This window comes from Marmota flaviventris, chromosome 12 (genome assembly GCF_047511675.1).
Source record: "Marmota flaviventris isolate mMarFla1 chromosome 12, mMarFla1.hap1, whole genome shotgun sequence".
Lineage (NCBI taxonomy): Eukaryota > Metazoa > Chordata > Mammalia > Rodentia > Sciuridae > Marmota > Marmota flaviventris.
In genome coordinates this window covers 23,179,277-23,200,900 of record NC_092509.1, presented here as the reverse complement: position 1 = coordinate 23,200,900, position 21,624 = coordinate 23,179,277, and the positions used below count along the sequence as shown (strand labels likewise).

Genomic DNA, 21,624 nt, shown 5'->3' with positions numbered 1-21,624 from the left:
TTGTACAGTTGCCGCTGCAAATGGGTGTGCGGAAATGCTAGCAATGTGAACTTTCTACAGATCGTGTATGGAGGGAGCTAAAGGAAAGGAGGGAGGGGAGAGGGCTGGAGGGAGCCGCGTGGCGTGAATTGTGCCGGCGTGGGAGGGTGTCTGTGTGCCTAAGAGTGGAGGGGATGTCGCGACGGGGGCAGAAGAAGGAGTCGATCACGAATTGCAGGCTAATTGGCTTAAGACATTTTGCAAGCGCTGGAAAAGGTCGTTGAAGGAGTTCACTGCACAAAAAAAAAAAAAAAAAAAAAAAAAAAAAAAAATCTTAAAAAAGAGTGCCGGGCATGCGCACAGAGAGGATGCCATATTGGAATGAGGCTGTAGTGGGAGCTGGAGGGACCCGAGCCGGCGCGCGAGGGAGGCGGCGGGCAGGGAGCGAGTGAACCAGGGAGGCGAGGGCGGGCGAGCGAGCGAGGCCGGCGCCTTTTCCGGAGACTTCCGGGGCCAGGGTCCCCGCCGAGGGCGGAACAAACTTCATCAGGTAGGACGCAGCTCCAGCTACTGCCCTCGGCCCGCGATCAGACCTCCGGCCCGCAGGTTGAGTGCGCCGGTCAGCGTCTTTTTGCTAGCTTCGAGGGGTGAAAAAAAGGGAAGACTAAGCAAGCCGGGTGGGTGTTGGGGGAGGAAGGAGAAAAACAGCCAAAGAGAAGGGCTGGAGAAGAAAGCGACAGCACTTGAGCGAAGCCTCAAACTCCTCTCTGCGCTCTGGGTTGTCATTTTTTGCTTCCTCTGTCGCCTTCCCCCGAGACTCCTGGGCTCTGAAAAGCCCGGCCGTGCGGGAGTCGGTCCAGAGTTGCAAAGTGTCCTCTTTCCTCCGGGTGCAGCCTGTCCCCTCCCGCCACCCACCCTTCTCGTTTGTGCACTCCTTTTAGCGATGAAGCAGTCCCTGCTACTACCCTGCGCTCCCCAGTCTCTTCCGCACCCGAGACCCCTTTTGGTGTGTGTTTGGAGGTTTGGGGAGAAGGAGGTGGTGGGGAAGGGAGACTGGAGATCAGCAAAGGGGAAAAACATCGTTCAGACATTTGGAATCGCCCCTTGGAGGCATTTGCCTGTGTCACTGAAATGAAATTGTCAGTAGTAGTTTCGGAGCGTGCTCCAGCGAGGATGATCTTTTTGTTCATTTTTCCCCCCTTAAAGTAATATCATGTCACTTGGGGCTTTCCTGTTGTCTACTCTTATCAGACCTCTTCTCAAAATTACTACCCAATCCAGCCCTGGAGTTTATTTTTAAATATGCATATGTCTTGCTGAAATTCTCCAAAAAGCAACTGTATGAACTGCTAGATATATTTATTGATTTCGACCCGAAGCGGTGGAAGGGGATTAGCCAGGGAAGGGAGATTCTTTGGGGTGGGAAGTGGTTGATTCGGGTGGCCAGATGCACCTCCAGAGCCCCATTTGTACTTGTGTTTCTTGGAAGCGCAGCAACAGCGGGGAAGGAGTCTTTAGACACGGTGCCGGTTTCAATATGGCGGGCTAAGGTGGCTTTTAAAAACTGAAAATAAAGGTTTTGAGGTGGGAAAAAACCCAACTGAAGTGGCCACGCCTGAATTTTGAGTCTCTTTGGTTACCCCAGGAGCCGCTTTAGCGAATTAAGTGGGAAAAAAGAAAGGGAACGAGTTGCCCCAGTTTTTTCCGTGGTTAGAGTCTGTATGTCAAGTCCATTGCTAGAGGGTAAAGGGTGGAGGGGTGCCTCCAGCCAGGACTAGGGAATCCAAGCGCAACTGCCACCGGTGTCTGTGGATTAGTGTACACGCCTTGTAGGTGCAGTTGCCGGGGAGGTGTTACAGAGATCCACCGTAAATGTTTGTATGTGCGTCGCGGAACCAGACCCTGCCACGATTTGACGTGACAAACTGCTGACACGTGGTGCAAAATACATGAGGGCAGACGGAATGATTTATTTCAGCTTTCTAGGAGACAAGCTCGCTCTCTCCCTCTGTGTGCTGGATCCTGTGCGAGTAAACCCTCGATTAGACGGAGCAAGGAGATGCTTATTAAAAGGACTGGCCAGAGTATTGGGTGCAATGGGGCTGCAGACGTCAGTGGGATTTTGTGTGGGCTGCATTTCGCGCTCAGGTGGGAAGTTAGGGACCATTGCGGGTGGCGGAGGACGAAAGTGCAGGAGTACATGGGTGGGGGCACGCGGACCTCAGCTGAAAGGCGTTTTAGGGTCAGTGTGAGGGTTTGCCCTGTTGAGTTTTGGGTTTGACGCTTTAGGGAATGTGGGGGGTGGGTTGAGGGACAGCGTTCTGGGAGGAAATCCTTCCTTGCTCAGGCTGGGCACAGAAGGCAAGCCAAGAGGGGCGCCTCCAGTCTTGGCGGGAGCGTGGGCAAGGCTTTATCCTTGGGGTGTAAATAGGCTGCGAAGTGCTCTGGAAAAGCCCTCTTACCGGGCCTGGGAGGATCCGGGAATGCAGTTTGGACACAAAACCAGACCCAGTTAGGGGAGTCGTAAGGAACGCTCGCAAACCCGAGCTCGGAGAAGAGTCACCCGGAATGCGGGAACGTCGTTTTAGTTAGGAACGGAGGTCCCCGACAGGGGTCGCCCGTGTCCAGGACGCAGCGGCCGTGCGCTGGACGCGCGGCAGTGCCAACGGAAAAGACCCGGGAAGGGGGGCGGGAGCCACGCGGTGGTCGCACGGTTTCTCCAGAGCTAGGCGAGGGCAGGTCCAGGGAACCGTCTTCCGATCGTGCAGTGGCCAAGCGCTGGCAGACGTTTTTAAATGAGATGGTTAAAAGGACAGTGCTGGCTAGGTCTACAGTTACCGCAGCAACATGGTCTCGGGGCATTTAAAGGGGCCCACAAGGAGGGGGTGCGCTACAGGGTCACTTAGCTGGACGCTGTGGGGTCGAAGGGTCTGATTCCCTAGCGGTGTAGGGGCAATCAGCACCGGGATTGGAGACCCTAAGGCAGGTTTTCCCTCCCACCTGGGCGGCGAGGCTGAGCGATTGGAGACGCGCGAACCCAGACGCACCCCCCCACCCCCACCTGGGGACGGAGCGCGCGGCGCGTCCCCGGCCCTTCCAGCCTGCGCTTCGGCGCGTCCTCTCGGGGACAAGCTCTTCCGTGGGCTCCGCAGAGGTGGAGACCATACTAAAATGGCTCTGCCTGGTAAACTGCAGTTTCAGCCGCGTACCCCTCCCCTCGTCCTCCTGACGTCGCCGCTGACAAGGGCACAATCCTCTCCAACTCCCGAAACCCACGATTTTGCACCGGGCCGTGCGGTGGACGCGAGTATACAGTCGATTACAAAGAACATTCCACAGGATTCTCGAAGGGCCCAAGTTTTCTTTTTTTGTGGGTAGGAGCGGGAGGAGGGAGGAACTGAGACGCTGCAGGAGCCCAGCCGACTGCCGCCCCAGCACCGAGGGGGTTTGGGGTGCTCCAGCGGTTGGGGCTGGAGACTTTTAGGGATAAAAATACGAGGGGAAGTGAATGGTCGCCATGCGGAGCGATGGCCACTGCTCGTCCTTGATTGCGTTTTCAGTGTCCAACAGTCCAGAGACGACGCCAGGAAGCCTGGGAGACCATTCCCAAACTTCTGGAGACCTGCTCGCAGTTTCGCTTTCGGAATTTTCGGGATCTGTGGGTTTCTAGAGTTGGGTGGCATTCCGGGAAGGCAAGGCGACGTTCGCTGCCCCGTCGTGCGGTCCTCGGACTTCTCGCCCATCCCTGCGCCCCCTTGCTTCGCCTGCCTTATCTCGCCGCGCAGTGTGAGGGTTTGGACTCCCCGGCCCGCGCGCCGCCCCCCGCGCCGCATTCGGAGGGCTCCAGCCGCGCAGCCGCGGCGGATCCGGAGCCGAGTGGTGGGAAACCGTTTTCAACGAGGGCCCGCATCGCTTGGATCCGGAACCATCACCGCAGCCCACCGCTCTCCCACACCCCTCCGCCCTTGCACGGTAGCCAAGGGACTTGGGGGGACCGATTGGCGTGTCTACACGGAGTGAATGGATCCAGGTTCCACCAGGTCGGAGGAAAAGCGTAAACAGGCTCAGAAATTCGGCCTCATTTCCTGGGGAGGCGGTTGGGGGTGGGGAGAGAGACTGAGCGGGTAAGCGGGAGGAGGAGGGAGAGGGAAGAGACCTTAGTGGTCAGAAGGAATTGTTTGCCAGGCTCTCTTTTGAGATTGGGGATCTGCTACTTTTTCCCTACTAGGCATTAAATTTGCACACACACACTGCTTCCTGCCATAAATAAATACCGTCGCAGATCTTTATCTTAGCCCGTTTGCTGGGACCAAGCCTCCTGCCTGCGAGGGGGGCTGGAGAAATGCCTGCGCACCCTAAGACTCCAGGCCCTCTCCCGAAGTTACTGCTCCCTAAAGGACCCATTCCTGAGCGGGTATAAAACACTGCCCAGAGGCAGGGGGTCTCAGCAGCCCCCATCCTAGGGAAAGGAGCTGTCAAGCACCCTGTTACCCTGTTTTGATGTGTGTCACTCCGTAAGTGCTAGCCAAGACCTGCTGAGATGAGAACTGAAGATTTCCCATTTCCAGTTGGGATACTGGCACCTTGATCCTCAAGCACGCAACCCCCTGGGGAGATGCATTTCCCTAATGATGGGAGTAATTGGTCAGAGAATTTTTCCTCTTCGTGTGTTCTTGCAGAAATGGTGGACTATTTTTATTTTTTAAAAGTCTTTCTAGCTATAAATGACTAGCTTGACAAGAAGGTGGAAGGGAAAGCAGGCTAGGTACCTGTGTCTTCCCTGTTCCTTTTTTGTAAGACTTCTCTGGAAGTATTAAGTGCTCATCAAATCCCTTTTCTGTCCACTAAGGTGGCATTTTTGTTTTCATTTTTCTTTACACACCAGTGCCCCTAAAGGACTCAGAAGAAATATTAAGTGATGGAGACATCTTTTTAAGCGCAAGTCCATGAGATTGTTTAGTTGATACAGGCTGCTGACAGGATCTGAGAAGTCCATGTAATGAAAATTCAAACTTTACAGAGCTTACACTTCAGGTTAATTTTTCCCCTTTAAAAAAAGTAATTTTAACAAGAAAGGTCCACTGTGAGATTTGAATGACCTCCAGTTCTGGCATAATAGGTTTGGACAACATTTCCTCTCTTTGTATTTCACTAGTTGGAATTTCTAGAGTTCATGTAATGGTGGGGGGTCATGAGGTGTTTTTATTCTGCTCTAACCTAGGAACTCCTAAAGTTTTTTTTTTTTTTATTACCAAAATGATATTGGGATCTGTAATTGATTAGACATTTTTGTGGTTCTTCTAACTATTTTAAAATCTGCATTACTTTGGCAGCAACTTATTGTCCCCATTCTACAAATTTAAAAATTTAGGGAAGTTATTCTTGGTACAGCAAACCAAAAATTCAACGTGTGCATTTGGTTGGTGGTATGGGGATCCAACAAGGAAGAGAGGGGAACATCAGAAGGCCTGGCTTCTAGTTTCAGGGATGATATGTTTAGCTGTGTGACCTGGGACATATGTTTTAGCTTTTTAACATTTTTTGGGGTATCTGGAATTGAATTTAGGGACCTGGACCATTGAATCACATCCTCGGCCCTATTTTGCATTTTATTTAGAGATGGGGTCTAAATAAAGACTGCCTCCCTAAGGCTGAGGCTGGCTTTGAACTTGCAATCCGCCGGCCTTAGCTTGGAGCCCTTGGGATTACAGGTGTGCACCACTGAACAGAGCTTCAGCATTCTTATTTACAAAAGAACCAGATTTGATTGGAATCTCACTCAGTGATTCCATGTTTCTCTTTGGGAAAAAAACAAACAGACAAAACCCTGTGTGATTCAGTACATTTCTGCTGAATTTCATGCCCCTGTGATACTTCTTCGGGACTCATGTCCCCAGAGTATAGTGAAAATACGACTGGCCATAGGTGACAGTTGTGTGACATGATGCTTGTGAAAGCAACTGGTGAAGTTCACTGCAGAAGGAAAGTGCTGTTATTATTAAGTCCTGGAAGCTCCACACAAGGCCACGTTTTCCTTTGTATTGTGGAAAAGGTGGGCTGGAAAGAAAATTGAGGCCTGTGCATGTGTAGTTTCACACCTGACTGGTGCCTGGGCTGAGTTAAATTGGTGTCTCTTTGAATGCAAGCCATGAAAAAATATCTCACTGGATTACTCTTAATCCCTAGGTCTAGAAGGGCCCATTCCAAATAACACTCTGTGCCCACCATCCCAGACAGGAAGGTGTTTAGACTTCATTGGTTAGTTATAGTGTAGGTGGGTGACTGTAGCCTATTGGTAACTGTGGAGAGAAAGAGGCCTCTGGGAAGTTCAAGGTTTTCCATTCCATGTCTTTGAGTTTGGCCACTGGGCAGCACTTCCTCTCTTTGTAAGAGTAATAATTTCCTGGGACACTTCTTAAGGAAAATGAGCTTTTTGGCTAAAATATGTGTTGATTGTGTTAAGTTAGTGTAAACAAGAATGTTTAATAGGCAGTACTGTATGCTGTTAATAAGGAAAGATGCTCTGGTTAGAACTTACATATTAATGAGGAATGTTAAATAATTCATCTAAGGTTTCCAAATCAATTTCTTGGGATTTGGTTTTGTACTATCAGTTCATCCGTGTTCAAAGAAAAGACACCACCATACGCTACCCATCTGTGGTGAATTGAGTGCTAATGCTTCACTATATACCGCTAGTTAGGGTCCCTTGTGTTATCCATGAGACCACACTGATAGGCTTCCCCGTGTGTGATGAGATAGATGTTTTGGACACTGATTAAAGAAAGGATCCATTGTGCTTTTCTGTTTCTTCTTTTTTTTTTTCCCTCCCTGAAAAAACAGAAAGGACACATTTTGGTAGATACAGCCACTTGTTGTTAAAGCCTTTGGTGAATTGTGCAAAGTAGGGCAGATAATGTTGGCAGCTGTGATTAGACAAGAGCCGTGTGGGGCTTGTGTGATGAGGGGAGGGGGCAGTTTTTATCCAGTGAATTTTTTCCTGCATTTTAGTGGCTGAGAAAAATATACAAAAGATATTAAAGTGTACCCTCTCTACTTCCTGTTGCATTTAGCAACTTTTCTTCTTTTTTTTTCTCCACTTCAATCAAAACTTACATATGCACTGAACCACTTTATAAGAGTATGAAATACAAGGGGCAGGTTCCTACAAAGTCTCCTTTACCAGTAAGCTACCTCCCTAGCCCTTTTCAATTTTTTTTTTTTTTAATTTTGAGACGGAGTCTCACTAAGCTGCCCTTGTGACCCTCATGCCTTAGACGCCCAAGTTGCTGGGATGGTAGGCGTGGGCCAGTGTACCCAGCTTCTTCAAACACTTTTTTTAAAAAATATTTTTAGTTGTAGATGGACACAATACCTTTATTTTATTTATTTATTTTCATGTGGTGCTGAGGATCAAACCCAGTGCCTCATACATGCTTAGGCAAGCTCTCTATCACTGAGCCACAACCCCAGTCCTTCTTCAAATACTTTCAGAAATAAAATTAACAGCTGCTTATTTAAATACCTTCTTTTTGCCAGCCACTCTTCTTATTGCTTTATATTTGTATTTCATCTTTCTAATGAGAATTTTATTACCCCCATTTTATAGAGGAGGCTGAGGCTTCAGAGAGCTGGAGGAACCTGCCCAGGAGGATGAATCCAGTAAGAGAGAGCTGGGATCTCAGTCCTGGTGTATTTCATTGTCTTGAGAGGGTGACTGGCATCTTTGATTGATGTGTGAGACACTGTGCCTAGAACGTGAATGGCATTCAATCCTTTAATCTTTATAGGTGGTTGCTGTGATTTTTGTTTTATTGATAAGGAAATTGAGTCTTTGGATAGGTTACGTAGGGCCATACAAACATAGTTTGTCATTAGTGTTTAATTTTGAAATGGAATATGATTAGAGCATTTTCTTTTTGTGTTAAATTTAAATGATCCTGGTAGAGTGGAGCTCTTAAATAAATGAAGCTTAAATCACTGTTTTTAAAGGAACTGAAAATTATCTGTGCCCCTGGGTGAGGATAGAGGCCATTTATCGCCAGAAGGATCAACCATTAAAGATTTGAAATGTGTTGAATTTTTGAAATTGCATCTTGATTATAAAATAAGTGGCATTAATATAAATCAATTTCTTTCTCCTCTAATGTGGGCAAGAATAAGTTTTAGAAGTCTGCAAGTCTGGGGGAGGTGGAGAAATTGCAAGCAGGCTGAGGAGGAGAGCTGGGGTTTTCCCCATAAGTAGTGTCGCCACCGACAGGGACCATCTTTTAGATCAGTGGCAGTTTTTGGCCTTTTATTGGATTATTTCTCATGTAGAAGACTGAAAACAAAAACCACACTCTGTCCTTTTTGGGAGACCCATATAAACACAGTCCTGTGCCTGCCCTGTGGTCTCTGTGGGTGAGTTGTAAACCCCTTTCCTGGCCTGATTGTCCTGAGGCTATAAGGCTGGAGAATAGAAGGGCCTTTATTCTATGTGAATGGAAATTAATTTCACTTCTTTTAAACTGGAGGAAAAGTTCAATGTTGCCAAATCAAGTGGCTGAATTTTTGTTGAAGTCACCTTTTGACCTTATTTTAGGAAGTGTGCTAAATCACTAATCACTAACTCATCACTAAACTGTCGCCTGATGGTTAGAATGAACCACATCCTGAAAGCCCAAGAGTTCAGAGTGTTTTGGTGTGGCCCTGGCTAAGTCACTTTAATTTTAAACTTCCCCTATTTTTTATTTTCCTTGTGATTATTGGCCTAATACAATTCTTGGTTGGTGCATATATATCTTAAAAACTTGCTTTAAAAAGTAAAAGTCATGTTTACTCTTACAGCTTTGTGACAAATACACTTTTTATTAAAGAAAAATCTCTAACGGTACACACTTAACGATTGCAGAAGCCACATTTGAGTCTGCATTTTTCTTTTTCTTCATCTCCAGATTGGAAAGGACGTTTCCCTCTGAGTGGAGATATATGTGGGTATATATATATTTCTTCCTGCCTCTGGGTTTATTTATACAAACAACACAGGAGGACACCAGTCCCTGTAGATAGGGACTCAGGGGGTTACACCAGTCCTTCAGTCCTCACATTCACAGAGGCATTTACTATGGAGCCTTTGCAGGGACCTGGGCACCTTTGGGAGCTAGAGCTGGAGCTGATCCTGGAGTTGGAGTTGCAGCTGGGTCTTGGCATGGGTTTGGGTTTTGGCCTTTGACAGGCAGTGCCTGTGATCCCTGGCCAGGTGGGTACAAGCAAGCTTCCCGTACTTGCGATGGGCAAGCAAGGCAAGGCGACCAAACTTTTGACATTCTTTGGCATCTTGGGCTTAACCTCCTTAAGCTTTACAAGGGTCTTGATAGCCTTGGTATGTGACTCATGGCCTTGGCGTTGTTAGCCTGCATCTTTTTCAGGCCCTTCTTGTTGTGCTTCTTGGCAAAATGCATATTTCTCAGCAACTTGGGGTCTGCCCCCTTAAGAGATTCATATCTTTGTGATCGGGTTTCTTGATGCCATTTCTGTGCCATTTTTGGAATTGGTTGTGTGTGGTGTGGTTCTTGGACTTGGCCATGGCTGCACCATAAGGCGCTGCTCCTCTGAGCGGGTATGATTTTAATGTTACATATTTGGTAGCAGTTGTTTTGCCTGTGTACCAATAGAGCCACTCTCTGGGCATGCAACAGCAAAGGGGATCTGCCACTGGATATAGATGGCATCAGTTGGTGCGTGGCTTACTTTAGAGTTCTTCAGCTAAAGCTTTTCAGTTAAAGTTTGCAGGAGACTATTCTAAGCAGCCGAGAAGTTGTTACTGTGCCTGAAAGAGATGCATTGCTTATGGGGAGAACTTGGAGAATCCCCCCCCCTTGCCCATTGCTGGTGCAATGCTGTAGAAGGATGTCCCCCCCCCCCAAAAAAAAAAAGAGGATAAAACGAAAAGCACACTGCCCAAATTGACCTTGTACTGGGGTGATGGTTGCATTTATTTCTATAAGTAAGAAACTGGCTGTGCCTTTCTAAAGGCAGAGAAGTGGGACAGAGTCTTAGGAAGGAGTTGTGGAGTGAGAACAGGGCTTGATCCAGAGATGGTTAACCTGCAAAGGAAGGCAGAGGTGAACAATAGTCACGAGGATAAGAAACTCAGAGGGCAAGCATATACTTTTGCAGGCAGCCTGCTGCTTTTATTAATTAATGTTGTTGGTATTGACTCCCTAAGTGAAAGTTCATGTGCTTTTACTTTAGCCATAGTTATTCCTTCCTAATGTATATTCTTTTATTTGTAAGCAATTGGTAGGTTTAAAGCTCACCCCTGCCACTTGAAAGCTGTCAGGTGGATCATGTTGTGCTAGCGCTGCTGCCTGGATTTCTTTGCTTGGATTTTACACTGACAGGTCAACATGAATATAGTGGTTAGGAGGTGCAGACTTTATCCTGCATGGTTTGTCCTTATTCGTCTCACTTGCAACCTGTGGCCTTACTTTTCCATTCGACCCAATGAAGAAAAATCTTTTAAAGTCCCAACAGTGTAAGAAAGATGTTAGGTCGTAGGTGTTTTAAGGGATGCAGCGATGTTGATTTTTGAGGCATTTACTTGGGGCAGGCGAGTTTCCAAGGAGAGGGCTTTGCTTAACTGAGTGGAGGAGGGAGCGAGGGAGGAGGCGGCCTTCAGCCAGGCCAGCTCTTCTGAGAAGCATTCATGTCCATGTGCTAATTAAAAAGAAAAAGGAGTTCAGCAGAATGCAGCTGCTGGTGGTTTCCTATTGAAGCTGACAGATTTCAAGAGCCTTTGAGGCCTCCTGCCCTCATGTATCTAATCCCTGCCAAGTGTGCGTCCCCAATTTTGAGTTGGGAGAGGCGAACAGTTGGATGCCGTCATTTTCATAGGACTTGATGGCTATGGAGCAACTTTTGTTTTTCCTCTGCTTGTCTCTTTCCTCACTGACTCTCTATAGCCCTATTATTGAAAAATAACTGACTGTGGAGTGGAACATGCCAGTGGAGGCGCTGATGTTCTGCTGGGAGGAGGAGATGGCTCTATATGGAGTAGTGACAGTGTCTGGGAGTCTTGGGTGGGTCCTTGACCTTTATTGTCTTCAAAGCTGTGCTGCATTCTTCCCACTAGCTGTTGAATACCGGACACTCCTTTCCCGCCTCTGCCACCATCAACTATAGTGGGTTTGTACAGTCCAGTAGATGAAATCTGTCAACAGCCAGCCTGGGCATTTAGAGCCATTTGTCATCTGTCCTCTTTTTTGTTGGATGTCTGCTGGCCATTCTGGGTGGAGGCTCTGGACCCTGGAGGCTGACCTCACCTCTCTCCCTTGCCTCGCCTGGGCACTTCAGACTCCTCATGCCCCCTTTCTACATTGGAGCTTTGTAGTCTTCTCATGGCCGAGCTCACACCCACTTCTTTCATGAAATCTTTAGTGATCCAGCTCGGGCCATGGTGAACATTCCCTTCCTGAGCCCCTGTGCTATATCATTCCCTTTACCCTGTACATGGAGTTTTAATGAGGAAGGGAATGGAGAACCCAGATTCTCTGATGAGCTTGAATGGGAGGTGAGATGTGAAGAGCTTCCAGAACAGTCCCTCTGATGTGCAGCTGAGAACAGTGTTGCTCCTGGTTAAAAGGCCAGGGGCTCATGCTTGCTGCTGCATGGTAAGTGATGTCACCATACTGTGTAACTCTATCTTTGCTGTCACCCGCAAAGTCCTATACATTTTCCAACTGTTTTTATTTACTTTACATAAATTTTAAGTTTGCTGAGAGTAAACTTCCTATTCATTTAAGTGGTATAGTTTATAAAAATTGATGTAAGTTCATTTTTTTTGCATTAAAATAAATGCCTGAAATGCCCTCCATAAAATAAACACCTTTAATGCCCTCCAGTTATATGGCTTCTCAGCTAGACTGTGGACCTCTGCAGGCCATTGCTGCAGAGGAAGGTTGGTACCTCTCATTGTTGGTTTTGGGTGACTGAGTGAGGAAGTGCTTCTTTGGTATCTTGTACACTATTTCTGTGTATTTGTCTTGAACAGTTCATAAAATTTACCCAGAAAGTTGAATGCTCATTACTAGACATTATCCATGCTTGTCTAATTTATAGAAGACTTCTTTGTAAGTTTCCCAACATTTTGAGTTCTCCTGACCATATATACACAACACATGATCTAGTTTACCAAAAAGACTTATATGTGTTATGTGTAGTGCACAATAGACACAGATCTATTGTGGATGAAGTTTACTTAGCTTGGGTTGATGCTATAATGTTCCTCTCAGTCGCAGCGCAGTAGGTAATGGGGAGATCCTGTTTGGAGTTGTCCAAGATGTCGGAACTCAGGTGATGACATCTGTGCTAAATCTAAAACTCATTCTCCTTTTATAAGGTCCTATGACTGAGCTGTCTTATGCTTACCTAAATCTGGATGTAAATTTCTGGTACAAGAAATCCTAGATTGCTACTTTGGTTACTTTTGGTACTGTATACATTGTAAGCATCCCTAATCTAAAAACTCTGAGGTCCAAAATGCTCTAAAATCTGAAACTTCTTGAGTGCCCAGTATGATACCACAAATGGAAAAAATTCTACCTCTGAAATTGTGTCTCATGTAAAACATTATTAAATATATTGTGTAAAATCACATTCAGGCTTTTTATGTAAGGTGTTTTATCTGTGAAACATAATTGAATTTCATGTTTAAATTTGGGTCCCACACTTAAGATAACTCATTATGAATATGCAACTCTTCCAAAATCTGAAAAAAAAATGCAAAACTTGAAACACTTCTGGCCTTTGGAATATCTCTCATTTCAAATATGGTTTTCTCAACCTGCAGTAGTATTTAATTGGGTATTTCCCAGCCTCATTCTTCTTTATAGCAAATAAATAACTTTCAGATAAATCATCAATAAATAAATGCACTTTGAAGGTAGTGCACAGCTGGTCTGCATTTGGTGTTTTTTTTTTCCCCTCTTAAGTAAGTAATGTGAAAGGCTCTTATTTTTCTTAATTTGCACTTTTGTGAACAACTGATCGAACTCACCTTACACTCCCTGTAATATATGCTGTTTGAGGGGGAGATTAAGAGGTGCCAGTGAAAACCATGGATTAGAGGACACAGAATGTGCTGGAACAGGTGCTGCCTCCAGCCCTGGTATTCACTCCTCAAATGTCTATTATCCCCAACATATCTTATTTCCTGCTATTGAGGTATGAATCTGATGGTCAAAAATTAGCATTTCTTATGGGGGGGCAGCAATTTGTGTTGGGATTTCAATCTACTTTGAGTGAAAACCAGTGGAGCCTGGTTGAGAAATGGCGAGTCAATTGCTGTCCTCATCAAGGTAAATCAAGCTCTGAGCATAAGGTGGATGGCAAAATTCCAGGGACCTCCGCCCAAACAATCAGTTCATCTCACCTGGTGATGAAATGAGGCAGGACCTATCTCTTCTTAGAAAGGCCAAGTTGACTGGTGAGACTGGCGGAGAGACTTACTCAGGCGATATTAGCAGAGTGATCTGTGAGAGGTGAGTGGAGAAGGAAGCCTGTGATAACAGTGCCTAGCACTCAGCACTGCTTCTTATCTTCAGGGTTATTTTCAGATCTGGGTTTTTGGAGACTCCTGTGATTCCCGGCTCTTTTGCATGTGCTTCTTAGGAAAACGGAAGTCATGATTTTTCTAGGATCCAGTTTTGGTCCAGAATTTGATTGTGCATCCTTCTGAGTCCTTTGTGATTTTCCATTTTGATTGAAATATTTTGAAAGGTCTTAGATGAGGTTTCCTGTGCTCATTTTGAAATTCCTGGAGTGTGAAATGAGGCAGCTTTCAGGGTGATTTAGACATGCTCGATTTCCAAGGGCAGCCAGAGCCTGTCTGGAATTTCACAAGCTTTGAGTTCAGACTTCACATTTTATTTTCTACCGGGAGAATATTTTCTTTTTTTCTGAGTCAATGAAAAATAATAACTGTGAGGCAGCAAGCCTGAAATTATGAGCATATTATTAATTAGTAAAAGTGCCAGTTTCTCACGCTAGTTAAAGGCAGACCAGTTTGGAAGGCCGGCGTCGTGGTATGTCTGCAGTGAGCCTTTCCTAGGCAGGAAGCCTTTGGGAACCTGCCTTGATGAGTGGAGACTGGAGCTATTCCTAATGCTATAAAGTAGCTTTACCAGACAACGATGGTTCACTTTATTTACCAGACAACGATGGTTCACTTTTCCACCTGAGTTTGGATGATTCCAGTTGCAGAATAATAATTTGACACTTTTGTCTACTGAGATGAAATCAAGATGGAACAGTGATGTATTAGAACTGGGTTACAGAAAGAAGATCATTTATGGACTCAGACCTGCAGATCTGAAGTTGGAGCTGGCTATGCCTTTATTGGTTTGGATGTCAGAGGGAGGCTGATTTCTTCTCACCTGTATTTGTTAACCTTGGGGATGAAACTGATTGTGTGTTCAGGATGCTTGATTCTGAAGTGGCAGTAGGTGGAAGACATTCAGTCCTTCTGTTTTGGAATATGGGACAGTCCTTTTCTGGGTACTTTGATCAAATACCCAATTCAAAGAGCAGAGACTTAAAGTCACTAGACTGGGGTTTCCAGGCCTCTGTACTGTGGTTCCCATAATCAGCTACATCCATGCAGTGTGTGAAGATTCTCTCAGTCTTTCCATTCCCTACTTTGAAACATATGGTGACAATAAAATATTACCGGTTGCTGAGGCAGGTGGCTCACATAGAAGGTGGGCACCAAAACTAACGAAGGGAGAAAAACAGCTTTTCCTATAGAAAAGAAAAATCTTAAAAAAAAAAAAATTCATAGTCTTGGGGAAGGAGCTTAGACTATTTTATAGACACTTAACAAGAGTAGGATAGAGTTATAGAGGATAATGTGAGAATTCAAAAGAGCCTTTGGAAATTAAAGTACATTAACATCAGAGCCAGAGAGAAGTTGAGGAAATACTGCAGATGATGGGAGTGAAAAGATAAAAGTGATAGACAGCACAAGGGGAAATGAAGGAGGCCCAACATTTGAATGAAGGGATATCGGAATGAAAGAAAATAGAGATGAGGAAATCAGCAGTAACTCCGTGAAATCCCTTAGCACTGAAGAACATGAATTTCAGTTTAAAAGGAGTCAGTCAATCAGCGCCCGACAGCCAGCAAGTAGATTGCCACTAGATACAGCCTTCCAAGATTTCTGGCCATCAAAAAAATCCAGCACTTAGGACAGTATTAGACTTGTCACCATGCAAGATAGAGGGCATGGACGGAAGCCCTTCAAATTCTGAGGCAGGGTCTATTTCCGACTTAGGGTTTCTTTACTCATCTTAACTATTTGTTAAAATATGGAAATAGGTCCAGGACATTTTTAGCCATACAAGGGCCTCACAGGTTCTGCACATACCTCCTTTCTTTGGAAACTGTTGTTGGAGAATGTGCTCTAACAGGAGGGAGAACCAAGAGGGAGGAAGACAGGAGATCCCATAAAAAGGAGGGGAAGTGAAGTCTCAAGATTACACCCCGTGTTCCGGGCATGGAAGCTCTGGTCTGGATTAGAGCAGGAAGGAGGCCCTGGTAGATGCTGCTTCAAACGGAAATGAAGAAAATACCTATATACTTCAATTTATGGATGGGACCTTGAGACAGTTATTGGAAAATTTGGATTGGAATGGGTGACAAGCATGTGGAAAACCAAAGATGTGGGAAAACGAAGCATCTATTAGCTCCAGGGAAAAGTTGGGTAAGACAGGAAGAGTGACTGCAGTCAATGGCTCGGCAGGGGCCCATCTAGCAGTGTGGAACTGTGGTCAGATCTGGGAGGAGGGAAGGGTGCCTGGAGTTGGAGGGGAGGTGGTGGCATGACTAGTAGGGCATCACCTGGAGACCAAGAAATTGAGAAGCAGCCTGTTACTCAGTGTCAGAGAGATGAAGGTCAAAGCAGTGAGTTGAGAGAGTTGGAGGTGCTTGCTTCAGGGAGTGGGAAGTGGGGGAGGGGAGAGAAGGGCAGGGAGTTTTTTTGGTCTTTTTTTTCAGAGGGGGAGGGTCAATGTACAAGTCTTAGACTTATTTGGCTTTTAAAATGAATTATATGCAGATATACGTAGGATATTAAAAAAAAATCAACTGCTAGCCATGAAGTGAATAATGAGAAACAGTCCTTGAAGTTACCTAATGCCTTTTCTTTTATATTTGAGACCTGTGGAAAAAATAACTTGTCCATGTACTTAGACCTCTTATGAGACTGGCTTAGCCATGAATAACATGATCAGTTCTTACCACAGTAACTCTACTGAACTTTTATGGAGACTTTAGCAACATGGTTTAGGCTGTTGTTGTGGGCCTAGTGAGAGGAAGGAAGTTTGCTGGTGGTGTGCCCTTGAAGGTCATATTGGTATATTGGGACTTGGCCTCTTCCCATCTTTCTCTTTGCTTCCTGGCAGCCATGAATTGAGGCTGCTGCTCCTACCATGGTATACTGTGTTGCCACAGGCCCAAAGCAACACGGCCAAGCAGCTGTGGATGGAAACCTCTGAAATCATGAGCCACAATAAACCTTTCATCTTTTTAAGTTGATCATCTCAGGTATTTTTTGCACAGCATGGGAAAGCTGCCTAGCAGTCTAGCCAAGCTTGATTTTCTAAAACAGTTGATATATCGAGATTACTGGCATCCTATGAGGCGGCTCCTTTGCAAAACTGTTTCTAGAAGATTTGATCTTGCTTTCCTCGTATTCAAATGAACTAGTAGAAATACTATGTTTTCTAGTGTACTTGTGGTAGATATGTTGTGATTGAAGAATTACGTTCATCCTTCTAAAAATCCTGATATACTCTGCTGTCCATGTAGCAAGCCGTGGTTCTCAAAGTGTGGTCCCTGGATCAGCATCAGCATCTCCTGGCAACCTCATAGAAATACAGGTGGTCAGACATCACCCCAGATCTAGGGAACGAGAAACTCGTGGGGCAGGGGCAGCAACCTATTTTGCTTTCCAGGTGGTTCTGCTGTTGGAGGAGTACCCTGGGCTGCCCCTTGTACCCTGCAGCCCAGCATGTTAGTCCTGCAAACTTCCTGCTGACTAGAGCTTAAAGACTTGATCTCATCTAAATGCAAGGAAAGCTGGGAAGTGTCTTTTGGGTAGCCAGTGACTCCTTACTGGAGACATAGGAGAAAAAGGAAAATGACTCTGACACTCTGCCTGTGTGCACTTTGAGATGTATTCTGTTCACAGTAGAATGTGCTGTGATGATAAAGGTATTAGGGCTTGTCCTCCTCAGCCATGCAGAAATCATTGTCTCTCTAAAAACCTACCTTAAACGACCCCAGGTTTAATTATTGCTTAACAAAGGGGTTTATATATGCCAGTTACAGTTCTACTTCTCTGACTTTTCTCATAGTTACATGAATGTTTGGTGCCCTGGAATGTAGCCCTGGATATGTAAGAATGTAGTGTCTGATAAGGACAGGATATAAACACCCCACAGGATAGGGGGGCGGGGCAAAGGAGGAACTCAGAGGTGCAGCTCAAAAAATATGTGAGCATAAAATTCACCTTGTATTAAAAAAATTAAATGTAAAACCTGAAATCTCAAAGAGTGAGGTTTCTGATATCCTAAGGGTTGGGGAGGACTTTTTTAAGAATCTAAGTTTTAGAGGAAATAAAGTGAATTGGTAGATGTGACTAAGTTAAAACCACACTTAACATTCTGTGTCAAAAGAGACCACTCCAGGGCAAATTGGAGAAATGATGACAATAGTTTTGTGAAATGAAATATCTATAGCTCATAAAAATCTGTGAAATATACCTCAAGTTAAAATACAGCACAGAGGTGAGAGGTTGCTGTCACTAAAATATCAGGTTAAAAGGTGGAGGAAGCTATTCTTGGCTGGGCAGAGACTGGGTGGAGACATCTCTTTCTCACTGGATATGCCATAAGGCTTGATTGTGGTTCCCTGTTGTGATCCTATATCCAGCTTCATATTAAGGAAACATCAAAGATGTAGGATTTATGGCTAAGGAGAATGATCACAGTACTGTTGATAATGGTGAAAACTAACCTATCCCCACCAAAACCCAAACCAAAACCACGTAATGGTCAGTAGCAGAGGCCTGGAAAATAGACTTAACCTACTCATAATAAAAATTATACCCCCATTTCAAGGCCTGTTCTCCAAGAATTGTGATAACATGAGGAAATACTTTCTGTGTAATGCTAGATGAAAAATGGATTAGAGCTGGACATGGTGCGCCTGTCTGTAATCCCAGTGACTCAGGAGGCTGAGGCAGGAGGATCGCAAGTTTGAGGTCAGCCTTAGCAACTTAGGCTCTAAGCAACTTAGCAAGACCCCATCTCAAAATAAAAAATAAAAAGATCTGGGGATGTGGCTCAGTGTTAAGTGTTCCTGGATTCAAACGCCAGGACCTAAAAGAAAAGAACTAGCATTCTAAAGTGCTATGAGAACTCAAAAAATTATGCATAGAGAAATGATCAGGAAGTATCATAGCAGTAAAAGTGACTTTCCTGGTTGTTAGGGTTCTGAGTGATTTTAATTTACTTCTTTGAATAATTTAGGTTCCCAGAATATCTTTCAAGACTGTCTCTTTTATAGGAAGGAAAAAGTGAACATTGTTGAAAAAGTCTGAAGTGTGCCCTGCCATTTGCCAAAATAAGCAACTTTTACAGCCAGCTGGGTGGACATCAAAAAAGCCTCTGAGTGGAAGTGGAATGCCACTTGTTCTTTTAAGAGTGATGTGAGATTTCACTCTGCCACTCATTCAGGTGGCTTTCTGTGTGGTGTTTGTATTGTTGCCCCTGAGTTCTATTTAAAATGATGGATTAGGTGCACTTGAATTAGTGTCTTACTTTACGGTCCCAGGCTACCTCTTGGTAGCGTCTGGTTAGACGCAGGTGGATAAAGGGTTGGATCACCAAAGAGTCATAAAGACTTCAGCAAACTTTTTTCCTTTTTTAATAAGTGTCATAGAAGCCATTGATGCTCAACTGATTTATTCCGTTTATGGACTCCCCCACCCCCTTACAGAAAAATTTTGTGCCTAATGACATTTTTCAGGTGGACTGCTCTTCTTGAATTTACAAATGAATGGGAAAAGGAAATAGTCTTAGTGTAACACACACAACTTAGCTTTTAAGATCCTTTCAAATCCCTTGAACTTGTGTGGATATGTAAGGACATCCCATGGAATAGAAGCCTATTATGCTAGGAAATTTGCCACAAATTATTTGTGGAATATTTGGGGGGAAACTACATTTCCTTTAGAAGCGTCTTCAGTTTTTAAGTTTCTGTGTTCTCTTTTGACCACGTTGACATTATCAAGTAAAATTAAAAGATTTTAAGAGAGCAAAAACTTGATGATTCTTAAGGACATGTCACCATCTCTCAAATATGGCTCATCAATATAGTGGGGCAGCTGGACCAGGCGGTGCAGCAGACACTGGCCACATATGGCTATTTAGACTTAAATTCATTAAAATTAAAATTCAGATACTAACTGTACTAGCTATATTTCATGTGGCTTGTCACCACATGTGGCTAGTGCTTCCCATACTGAACCATGCAGTTGTAGAAAGCTAAGAGGTGATAAGAGCCCTACAATTTCTGATTAATTTTAAAGTAATATCCATTGAATATTCTTCCTCACTCCTTTCCTTCCTAACAAGGCTTTGCTTAGTCTTTGCTAAAAATTACTTGTTGTTGAGGGCCACAGCTGAGTCGGAATGATGCCTGGCATTTTGCCAGAGGGAATGGTTGAAAGGTGACATCAGCAAGCCATTGAGATGATGATGGTTAGTTAAGCTGTGTATTCAACTGTATATAGACCTTTACTTGGGCAATAGGGCGGCTCTTGCTGCCTAGGGAGCCCACTACTTTGGAGTTCCCGTTGAGTGGGGGCAGAGCTGGGGGAGAGCTGAGAGGTTCCCAGGGAGCGTGTGTGGTGTGTGCTGGTGGAGTTCGGAAATAAAATTTGTTCCTGCTTGAGTGGCTCGTGATTTGTGCCCAGCCAGACTGCGGCAAGTTGTGTTCTGTAAATACACCGCAGGTGAAAGAAGGAGGCAGGCTAGCACGGAGAGGGGAGAAGTCTTAGTCTATGAAATTTGGTTCAGATAAATGGAGGTTCTGATGGAGAAAATATACAATGAGTGCTAGCAAGACCTTGTAAGCATTTTAGATTTGAAAAAGACCTTTGATTGAGTCTACGTAAGCCTCCTTATTTAACTGGTAAGGAATTTGAGGAGTAGAGAGGCTAAGCAGTCTGTTTATGTCACACAGTGGCGAGGTAGTGGCCATGGGACTCGAGAGTTCCCTTCATTTTACTTGGTCAGGTGACTTTCATAAGAAATTCTGATGCTGTAATTCTGTGGTTCACCAGCCTTGGAGACAAGAGGAGCCTGTAGTACAGTTTACACAACTGTGTTGTCCAAGCAGGAAGCTGCCCTTTAGAAGCCCATCCTTCTGAACCTTCTCTGTGTGCCTTTGGAAAAAAAAAATCCTGCTTTAATTAGTAGACGCGTTTACTTTTGGTCTTGAGGTCACAGTAGTATATTTCATGAATTAAGAGGCGGCCTGGGTGTAGCTTGCCTGTAGAGTGTTGGTGTAGAACATGTGAATCCCTAGCACCACACACACACAGGCACACACACAATCAAAAGGAAATGTACATCTTTTAAAAATAGCTTTTAAAAAATAAAAGTAGGCTCTTTGGAATATTGTTGTTAGGAAAAGGATTTGCTTTTTAAAATATCATGTTTAGGAGTATTTGTGTGTGTGTGTGTGTGAGAGTGTGTGTGTGTGTGTATGTGTGTGTGTGCGTGTGTGTTTTTTTCTTCTCCCAACACTGGGGATCCAATCCAGGCCCTCATGCATGCTAGTCAAAGGCTTTACCAATGATCTGCACCCCCGACCCAAAGTACCCTGTTTTTATTTTCAAAGCTTAAGGGAACAATTGTCACCAGTAAGACTTGCCCCCACCATATCCCATTTAGAGTAAATGGATTTACAAAAAAGGAGAGTAAATAGAAATTTCTGTGAAGTGGTTTGTCATTCTCATATTTAATATGTTTCCTCCGGAATTACCTATTTCCATGGTTCCATTAGCTGCTGAGAGCTGGCTGTGGAAAGTGAAGTCATTTATTCCCGCGACGGTGGCTGCATGCTGGGAAGAGACTGCGTTTTCTGTGAGGCTTGTTTCCACCACGTTCTGTTGATGATACTGTCCAGATGCTTCTTGCATGTGTTTTCTTCTCCCTGTCTGAATCCTGGCCTGCACTTCCTAGCTTCCTCTGATCCTTCCAGCCTTGCCCTGTCTGTCTGTCTTGCATGTGGCTGTTGGAGAGGGAGTGATTCTTCCAAGACAGATGGGATCCTCTCCTTCCCTGCAGTGACATCCTGCAGTGACTGCCCCTGCCTGCAGAAGGGCCTGCAGCTTCTGTCCTTATTTTGGAAATCACTTTTCTCATCTGGGCTTAGCCGCTTCTCTGTTCTCACCCCGGAGCTTTTGTTCGAGCATCACTTCCTATGGTCCTGCCTGACAGCCATCTGCATGATTGGCGTCCTTCGGTTGGTCCCCTTTCCTGCCTTATATTTTCCTATAGTACTGACCACCTTCCAACAGACCATATAATTTAC

At 45.0% G+C, this 21,624-nt stretch overlaps 1 protein-coding gene and 1 pseudogene across 3 annotated transcripts in view; one reads left to right on the top strand and one right to left on the bottom strand.

Moving 5' to 3' along the window:
* Positions 1 to 432: 432 nt before the first annotated feature.
* The window catches only part of Sfmbt2 (Scm like with four mbt domains 2), a 205,381-nt gene continuing 184,189 nt past the window's right edge, over positions 433 to 21,624 (top strand). For 2 of the 3 annotated variants that reach the window (XM_071599779.1, XM_027944802.2), the window contains exon 1: positions 433 to 529. The gene's annotated coding sequence lies outside the window, so the exon portion shown is untranslated. Of the gene's footprint in view, positions 530 to 3,805; positions 4,020 to 21,624 lie in introns of those variants that run through there. The other variant, XM_071599778.1, reaches the window with a different exon arrangement.
* LOC114100181 (large ribosomal subunit protein eL29 pseudogene) lies at positions 9,084 to 9,547 on the bottom strand (annotated as a pseudogene).